The following is an 8,118-nucleotide window of genomic DNA, read 5'->3' as shown; positions in this document are numbered from 1 at the left end:
TTATCTAGGTTTGATAGATGAGCTTTGGGTGAGATAGCTTGAGGAAAATGCAGGGAAGAAGGTGAAAATTCTGGGTTTGGAGGTGAGGGCCGCGACCCTAGGATGGGCGCGTCGCGGCCCGTATGCGCACGCGACCGAGTGTGATCGAGGAGTTCATGCGTGTCGCGGCGCTTGGTGCGCGCGCCGTGGCCCGTGTGTGTTGCAGGGGTGTGCTAGCCTCTGTTTTGAGGCTAGCCGCGGCTCTTGAGGGTGGGGCTGCGACTCTTAGTGCTAGTCTGTATTTTTATGGGTGTTTGGGCTTGGGAATTCAATGGTTAAGGCTCGGGATGGATTTTATCACCCGGATTGATAGAATTCAAGGTCCTGGAGGTTTGGGTTATGGCTTAAAGTTATCTATTGGATTAGAACTTGATGGATGGATATTGTTAATATGTTGTGACTAGGGTTTCGAAGAGGCTCAAGTTAGAGGACTGTGCTCGGGACATTGGTGCTCAGAGATCTCGGGACTCAGGTAAGAAAACCCTTGTTCCCATAGAGCTTGTGTGCAGGGTTGAGCCCAATGTTGTTGAATAGAATTGGTATGCAGGGTCGAGCCCAATATGTTAGAATTGCGGGGCGTAGCCCTTTAGCTGAATATGCTAGAATTCTGTACTCGCTTGTTATGCTATGTATGTTATTATGTGAATGATCGGCAAGAGTCGGGAACGGTGTAGATCGAGAACGGCGAAGGGCCAGAAACGGTGTTGGGCACGTTGAGTGAAAGGCCAAGAACGGCAAGGGTCCGGGAGCAGCACTGAGCACGTGGAGTGCGAGTTGCCAGGGCGAGTCCCTAAAAGGATACCTGGGATATCCTTATGGCGTGGTCCGCGAACCTAGGGCTTGGTAAATGCCTAGGACGGCTAGGGCGTATGTGTTTAGCCATTGGTGGCATGTTTATATGCTTGATATATGTGTTGCATATGTTATCTGTTTGTGGGTTTTCTTGCTGGGCTTCGGCTCACAGATGCTTTGTGGTGCATGTAAGGGTAAAGAGAAGGCCAACCAACCATGAGTGAAGCAGGCGTGAGGCAGCGTGTACATGTTGGGCCAGCCTGGCTGCCACAGCCAGGGGATTTTTTGGGAGATGCTTGTAAATAAACTTAGATTTTGTCGTTTAGTCGACTTGATTCAATTTTTATGTTGTAAATATTTCTAAAATATATTTTGGGATCCCAGGTGTCAAACTTTTATGATTTTCAATGATACCATGTTTGTTCTAAAGTTTTTCCTCTGTTTATGGCTTAATTACACTGTTTGACCTAAAACCTCGATTAGCGAGTTGAAATCACGTTTTTAAACTCACTTAGTAACGACTCTAAGGAAGTTGGGCGTTACAACTTGGTATCAGAGCGAGCCAAGGTTATTGGTTCTGGAGATTGACCGAACATGTACACACGCTATTAGTGACAGGCTCAACTCAGGGTTGGTTGATAAGATTGGCTAATATGTCTGAATATGTGTTTGAATGCCCTGTTTGCTTGCTTATTTTATATAGAGCATGATGAATGAGTTAACATATGCATGATGATAGGGCATGGCCCGTTGTGTGTTATATGTTTAATGAGTTATTGTCTGTGGATGACTGATGTGTTTGGGAGGTGGTTTTGGATGTTGTTATCATGCCTGATGAGCAGCGTTGTTGGTTGCAGGCATATTTGTTGAGATGCCTCGACAATCAGCTAGACTCCGCGGCAGTAGGGCTGAGGATGACAACCAGGGTCAAGACCCTCCAACTGCCCCATAGAATTGGCAAGAGATGTTTGCCGAGATGGAAGCGAGACTGCAGCGAACAGAGGAAAAGTTGCGACAACTGAGGCAACAGGCCCTGCCTCAGGTTACTAGGCTGCCAATGCAGCAGGTTGCAGCGCCAGTGCCAGTGCAGTTTGCTATGGAGAATAAGTGGGAACCTTTGTATGAGAGGTTCAGGAAGCAGCACCCTCCCACCTTCGAGGGTGGATAACACCCACTGCGGGCAAAGCAGTGGATGAATATGATTTCCTCAATTTTGGATTTTATGAGAGTTCAGGGGAATGAGAGGGTAGCCTGTGCTAGCTACATGTTTAGACAGGATGCCCACATCTGGTGGGACGTGGTGGTTCAGAGAAGGGATGTATCAGTTATGACCTGGGAAGAATTCAGAATCTTGTTTAATGAGAAGTACTACAGTGTGGCAGTGCGAGCTGCGAAGGTTGATGAGTTTATTAACCTGACCCAGAATCGATCGACAATGACAGAGTATGCAATAAAGTTTGACAGATTAGCGAAGTTTGTGCCAGATTTAGTGCCGACTGATGCGGCAAGAAGGGATGGATTTGTGCGGGGGTTGAATGTTATGATCACCCGCGATGTGAATATTACCTTGAATCCAGAGACCACTACTTATGGCCAAGTTGTGGATAAGGCTCTTACCACTGAGAGGGTCGAAGATCAGATTTGGAAGGATAGTGTTGTTAGGTGCGATGCCAGGAGGACAGTGCCTCCCTTTGTTGGGTTCAGTCGTGGTGGTGATTCTAGTGAGAAGAAGAGGAAGGCACCAGACTCCTTTGTTCCTCCCAGTTCAGATAGAAGGATGCGGGGTGCTTCCACTGACCGTCAGGGTGGCAGTGATAATTGGAGGAGTTTTCCAATGTGTCTGCGGTGCAGGCGTCGACACCAGGGTGAGTGCAGGATCAGGGCCTGCTTTATTTGTGGGAGTGCCAGCCATCTGAAGAGGGACTGCCCTAAAGTTAAGAAGGAGGAGCAGAAGCAGAGTGACAGTCTTGCTCCTGCCAGGGTATTCACATTTACTCAGACTGAGGCGGAGGCTACCCCCTCAGTTGTGACAGGTCAGATCTCTAGTGCTGGTTCTTTGTATACTGCATTGTTTGATTTAGGGGCTACCCATTCATTTGTATCTGCTAGAGTGATAGATCAGCTTTGTAGACCTAGTGGTGAGTATGCTAGGGGATTTAAGACTTTGTTGCCAACAGGGGAATTGGTAGTCTCTAGGAAGTGGATTAGAGCATTGCCTATAGAGGTAGATGGTAGGGAACTGTCTTTTGATTTGATTGAGTTAGAGATTGATGATTTTGATATGATTTTGGGAATGGATTGGTTATCAAAGTATGGGGCAACGATTGACTGCAAGTGCAGAATGGTGAATTTTTAACCAGAAGGGGAGGTACCCTTTGTGTTTGTGGGGTCAGTTAGTAGATCGTGTGTACCGATGATTTCAGCATTGAAGGCTAGAGACCTGATGCAGGAAGGTTGCATAGGATTCCTAGCGAGCGTTGTGGATACCTCTAGGGTGGTGTCGGTTGGACCGGGTGAGACTAGATTGGTGTGTGAGTTTCCGGATTTGTTTCCAGCGGATTTGCCAGGGTTGCCACCGCAACGGGAGATTGACTTTGTTATAGAATTGGTACTAGGAGCGGAACCAATATCTAGGACACCTTCTAGAATGGCTCCGACAGAGTTAAATGAGTTAAAGATTCAGTTGCAGGAGCTACTTGATTTGGGGTTCATCAGACTGAGTTTCTCACCATGGGGTGCTCCAGTGTTGTTCGTTAAGAAGAAGGATGGGTCCCTTAGGATGTGTATTGATTATAGGGAGCTAAACAAGTTAACCAATAAGAACAAGTATCCACTGCCTAGGATCGACGATTTGTTTGATCAGCTACAGGGAAGAACGGTGTTTTCCAAGATAGATCTCCGATCAGGTTACCATCAGTTAAGGATTAAAGAGGAGGACATACCAAAGACTGCTTTCCAAACGAGGTATGGACACTATGAATTCCTGGTTATGTCCTTTGGATTAGCCAATGCCCCAGCAGCCTTCATGGGCATGATGAATAGGGTTTTCAAGGATTATCTGGACAAGTTTGTGATTGTATTCATCGACGACATCCTAGTGTACTCCCAGTCAGAGGCAGAGCACGAGCAGCATCTGCGGTTGGTTCGACAGCGGTTGAGGGAGCATAAGTTATATGCTAAGTTCAGTAAGTGTGAGTTCTGGTTGCCACAAGTTACATTTCTGGGCCATATCGTCAGTAAGGAGGGGGGATTCTGGTTGACCCAAGTAAGATTGAGGCGGTCAGAGATTGGCCTAGACCGAGCGATGTTCCTGAAGTGAGAAGCTTTCTGGGTTTAGCAGGGTATTATCAGCGATTTGTTGAGGGGTTCTCCAGAATAGCTACGCCATTGACAGAACTGATAACGAAGAAGACAAGGTATGTCTGGACGGATAGATGTGAGAATAGTTTTAAGGAATTGAAGCGGCGACTGATCACTGCGCCAGTGCTAAGCTTGCCGACAGAGAATGAAAAGTTTGTGGTCTACTGTGATGCATCTAGGCAGGGTTTAAGGTGCGTGTTGATGCAAGCTGGTAAGGTGATAGCCTATGCATCGAGACAGTTAAAGGAATATGAGCAGAGATATCCTACACATGATCTGGAGTTGGCAGCGGTGGTGTTTGCACTTAAGACTTGGAGGCATTATTTGTATGGTGAGAAGTGCGAGATATACACCGACCATAAGAGCCTAAAGTATTTCTTTACACAGAAGGAACTGAATATGCGCCAGAGGCGGTGGCTGGAGTTGGTTAAGGATTATGATTGTGATATCCTATACCATCCTGGGAAGGCTAATGTAGTGGCTGATGCATTGAGCCGGAAGGGCCTAGGGCAGTTGTTCAGTTCGTGGCAGATATCTGACAAGTTAGCTGAGGAGATGTCCAGAGCAGGTATAGAGTTGGTGGTTGGACAGTTGTCCAACATCACTCTTCAGTATACACTCCCCTAGAGGATCAAAGAAGCACAAGGGATAGATTCTCAGTTGCGAGGTCATAGGGAAGGTGCCTTAGTCGGAGCGACTAAGGACGTTTCCCTTTCAAAGATGGGGTTACTGAAGTACAAGGGTCGAATTTCTGTTCTGATGGATTCAGATATTCGGCGGGAGATTTTAGATGAATCGCATACCACTCCCTATTCTTTGCACCCGGGTACGACGAAGATGTACCAGGACTTGAGAGCTCTATATTGGTGGTCGGGCATGAAGAGGGATGTGGTGGATTATGTGGCTAAGTGCTTAACTTGCCAGCAGGTTAAGGTTGAGCACCAGAGGCCAGCAGGGTTGTTGCAGCCTCTGGGGATCCCAGAATGGAAGTGGGAAGATATTACTATGGATTTTTTGGCTGGTTTACTGAGAACTGTGGGACAGCATGACTCAGTGTGGGTGATTGTGGATAGGTACACCAAGTCTGCACACTTTTTGCATGTTAAGACAACTTATACTGTGGAGCAGTACTCTGAGTTGTATATGAAAGAGATTGTTCGACTTCATGGGGCTCCGAGGTCGATAGTGTCTGACAGAGATCCCACCTTCACCTCCAACTTTTGGGAGAGTCTGCAGAAAGCTATGGGCATCCGGTTATGGTTTAGTACCACTTATCATCCTCAAACGGATGGGCAGTCTGAGAGGACGATTCAGATATTGGAGGATATGCTGCGAGCCTGTGTGCTTGATTTTGGGGGATTGTGGAGTAAGTATCTCCCTATGATCGAGTTCTCCTACAACAACAATTATCAGGCAACCATTGGTGTGGCTTCGTACGAGATGCTTTATGGAAGGAAGTGTAGATCACCTATTCATTGGGATGAGACAGGTGAGAGGAGGTATCTAGGTCTAGAGATGGTTCACTGGACCAATGAGGCGATTGAGAAGATTAGAGCACGTATGCTCGCCTCCCAGAGTCGATAGAAAAGTTATTCAAACCTGAAACACCAGAGCGTGGAGTTTCAGGTTGGTGATCATGTGTTCCTTAGGGTTTCACCCATGAGGGGTGTGAAACGGTTTAGTGTTCGGGGCAAGTTGAGCCCTAGGTTTTTTGGCCCCTTCGAGATTCTGGAACAGATTGGAGAGGTAGCTTACAGATTGGCAATGCCTCTAGCTTTATTGGGGGTTCATTATGTTTTCCATGTATCCATGCTCCGGAAGTATATGTACGATTCTACACATGTTCTAAGTTTTGAGAATCTGGAGCTTGATCAGGATTTGTCCTATGAGGAAAAACCGGTTCAGATTCTTGACCGAAAAGATGAGTTCTTAAGGAGAAAGACCATCGCTTTGGTGAAAGTGCTGTGGAGAAACAGCAAGGTTGAGGAGGCGACGTGGGAACTTGAGTCAGAGATGAGGGAGCGGTACCCCGAGTTGTTCAGGTAATTTCGAGGACGAAATTTCTGTAAGGAGAGGATAGTTGTAACGATCTGAATTTGCTAATCGGGCTTAGGGCCTTGATTAGTGTGCTTGGAGGGCAATAAATGATTTAATATACTTAATTGTGGATTTATGTGAATATATATGATAATGATGCATGTTTAGTTGAGTTAAATGTGCATGTGGGCCCCGTCTGAATATTAGGGGTATAAATGTGATAAATGTGATATATATGTGTTATGTCTGTGCAGCACGATCCGAGACAGTCCTGGGGAGCGGATGGCCTGAAAGTCACAATAGGGTTGAGATTTGGACTCGGGGCGAGTCGAGGAGTAATTTGGGTACTAGGTGTGTTATGGGGTTATCGGGACATGAAAATAAATATTTGGAGATATATTTGAGGATAGAATGTCTAGGAGGGAATATTGGGGAAATTTACCATTTTGCTCTCGGGGATGTTTTGGTACCTCGAGCCTTGAGGTAACCACATAAACATAAGTTGAATAAGAAAAACTTTAGAACTATACAGAACACTTAAGGAACCGACTCATTCTTTCTCTCTAAGCAAGTGGATATCTCCTCTTTGGAAGCCTAAGGAGAACTTGGAGGAATTAGCTAGAAGCTAGAAGGATTTCAGCTGAGAAATCTTGGGAGCTAGGAGCTTGGGGATTAAGGATCAACTTCAGAGATTGAATTCAGCAAGGTAAGCTCTAATTATGGGGATTATGTTGAGAATTGTTGCTGGTTTGTTAGAGTATGCATGTTAGTTAAGCTTGATCTGTGTTTGGGTATTTTAGTTGGGTTTTGGAGCAAATTTTGATGGGTTTTGATGTTGATATTGAGCTGGAATATATGTGTTAATTATCTGGGTTTGATAGATGATCTTTGGGTGAGTTAGCTTAAGGAAAATCCAGGGAAGAAGGTGAACATTCTAGGTTTGGAGGTGAGGGCCGCGACCCTAGGATGGGCGTGTCGCGGCCCGTATGCGCGTGCGGCCGAGTGTGGCCGAGGAGTTCATGCGTGCCGCGGTGCTTGGTGCACGCGCTGCGGCCCGTGTGTGTTGCAGGGGTGTGCAAGCCTCTATTTTGAGGCTAGCCGCGACTCTTGAGGGTAGGGCCATGGCTCTTAGTGCTAGTCTGCATTTTTATGGGTGTTTAGGCTTGGGAATTCAATGGTTAAGGCTCGGGATGGATTTTATCACCCGAATTGATAGAATTCAAGATCCTGGAGGTTAGGGCTATGGCTTAAAGTTATCTATTGGATTAGAACTTGATGGATGGATATTGTTAATATGTTGTGACTAGGGTTTCGGAGAGGCTCAAGTTAGAGGACTGTGCTCGGGACATCGGTGCTCAGAGAGTTCGGGACTCAGGTAAGAAAACCCTTGTTCCCATAGAGCTTGTGTGCAGGGCTAAGCCCAATTTGGTTGAATAGAATTGTTATGTAAGGTCGAGCCCTATATGTTAGAACTGCGGGGTGTATCCCTTTAGCTGAATATGCTATAATTATGTACTCGCTTGTTATGCTATGTGTGCTATTATGTGAATGATCGGCAAGAGCTGGGAACGGTGTAGGCCGAGAACGGCGAAGGGCCGGAAACAGTGTTGGGCACGTTGAGTGCAAGGCCGAGAACGGCAAGGGGCCGGGAGCAGCGCTGAGCATGTGGAGTGCGAGTTTCCAGGGAGAGTCCCTAAAAGGATACCTAGGATATCCTCACGGCGTGGTCCGCTAACCTAGGGCTTGGTAAACGCCTGGGACGGCTAGGCCGTATGTGTTTAGCCATTGGTGGCATGTTTATATGCTTGAAATATGTGTTGCATATGTTATCTATTTGTGGGTTTTCTTGCTGGGCTTCGGCTCACAGATGCTCTGTGGTGCAGGATAGGG

The sequence above is a fragment of the Humulus lupulus genome, chromosome X (genome assembly GCF_963169125.1).
Source record: "Humulus lupulus chromosome X, drHumLupu1.1, whole genome shotgun sequence".
Lineage (NCBI taxonomy): Eukaryota > Viridiplantae > Streptophyta > Magnoliopsida > Rosales > Cannabaceae > Humulus > Humulus lupulus.
Note: the sequence above shows the minus strand (reverse complement) of the source record.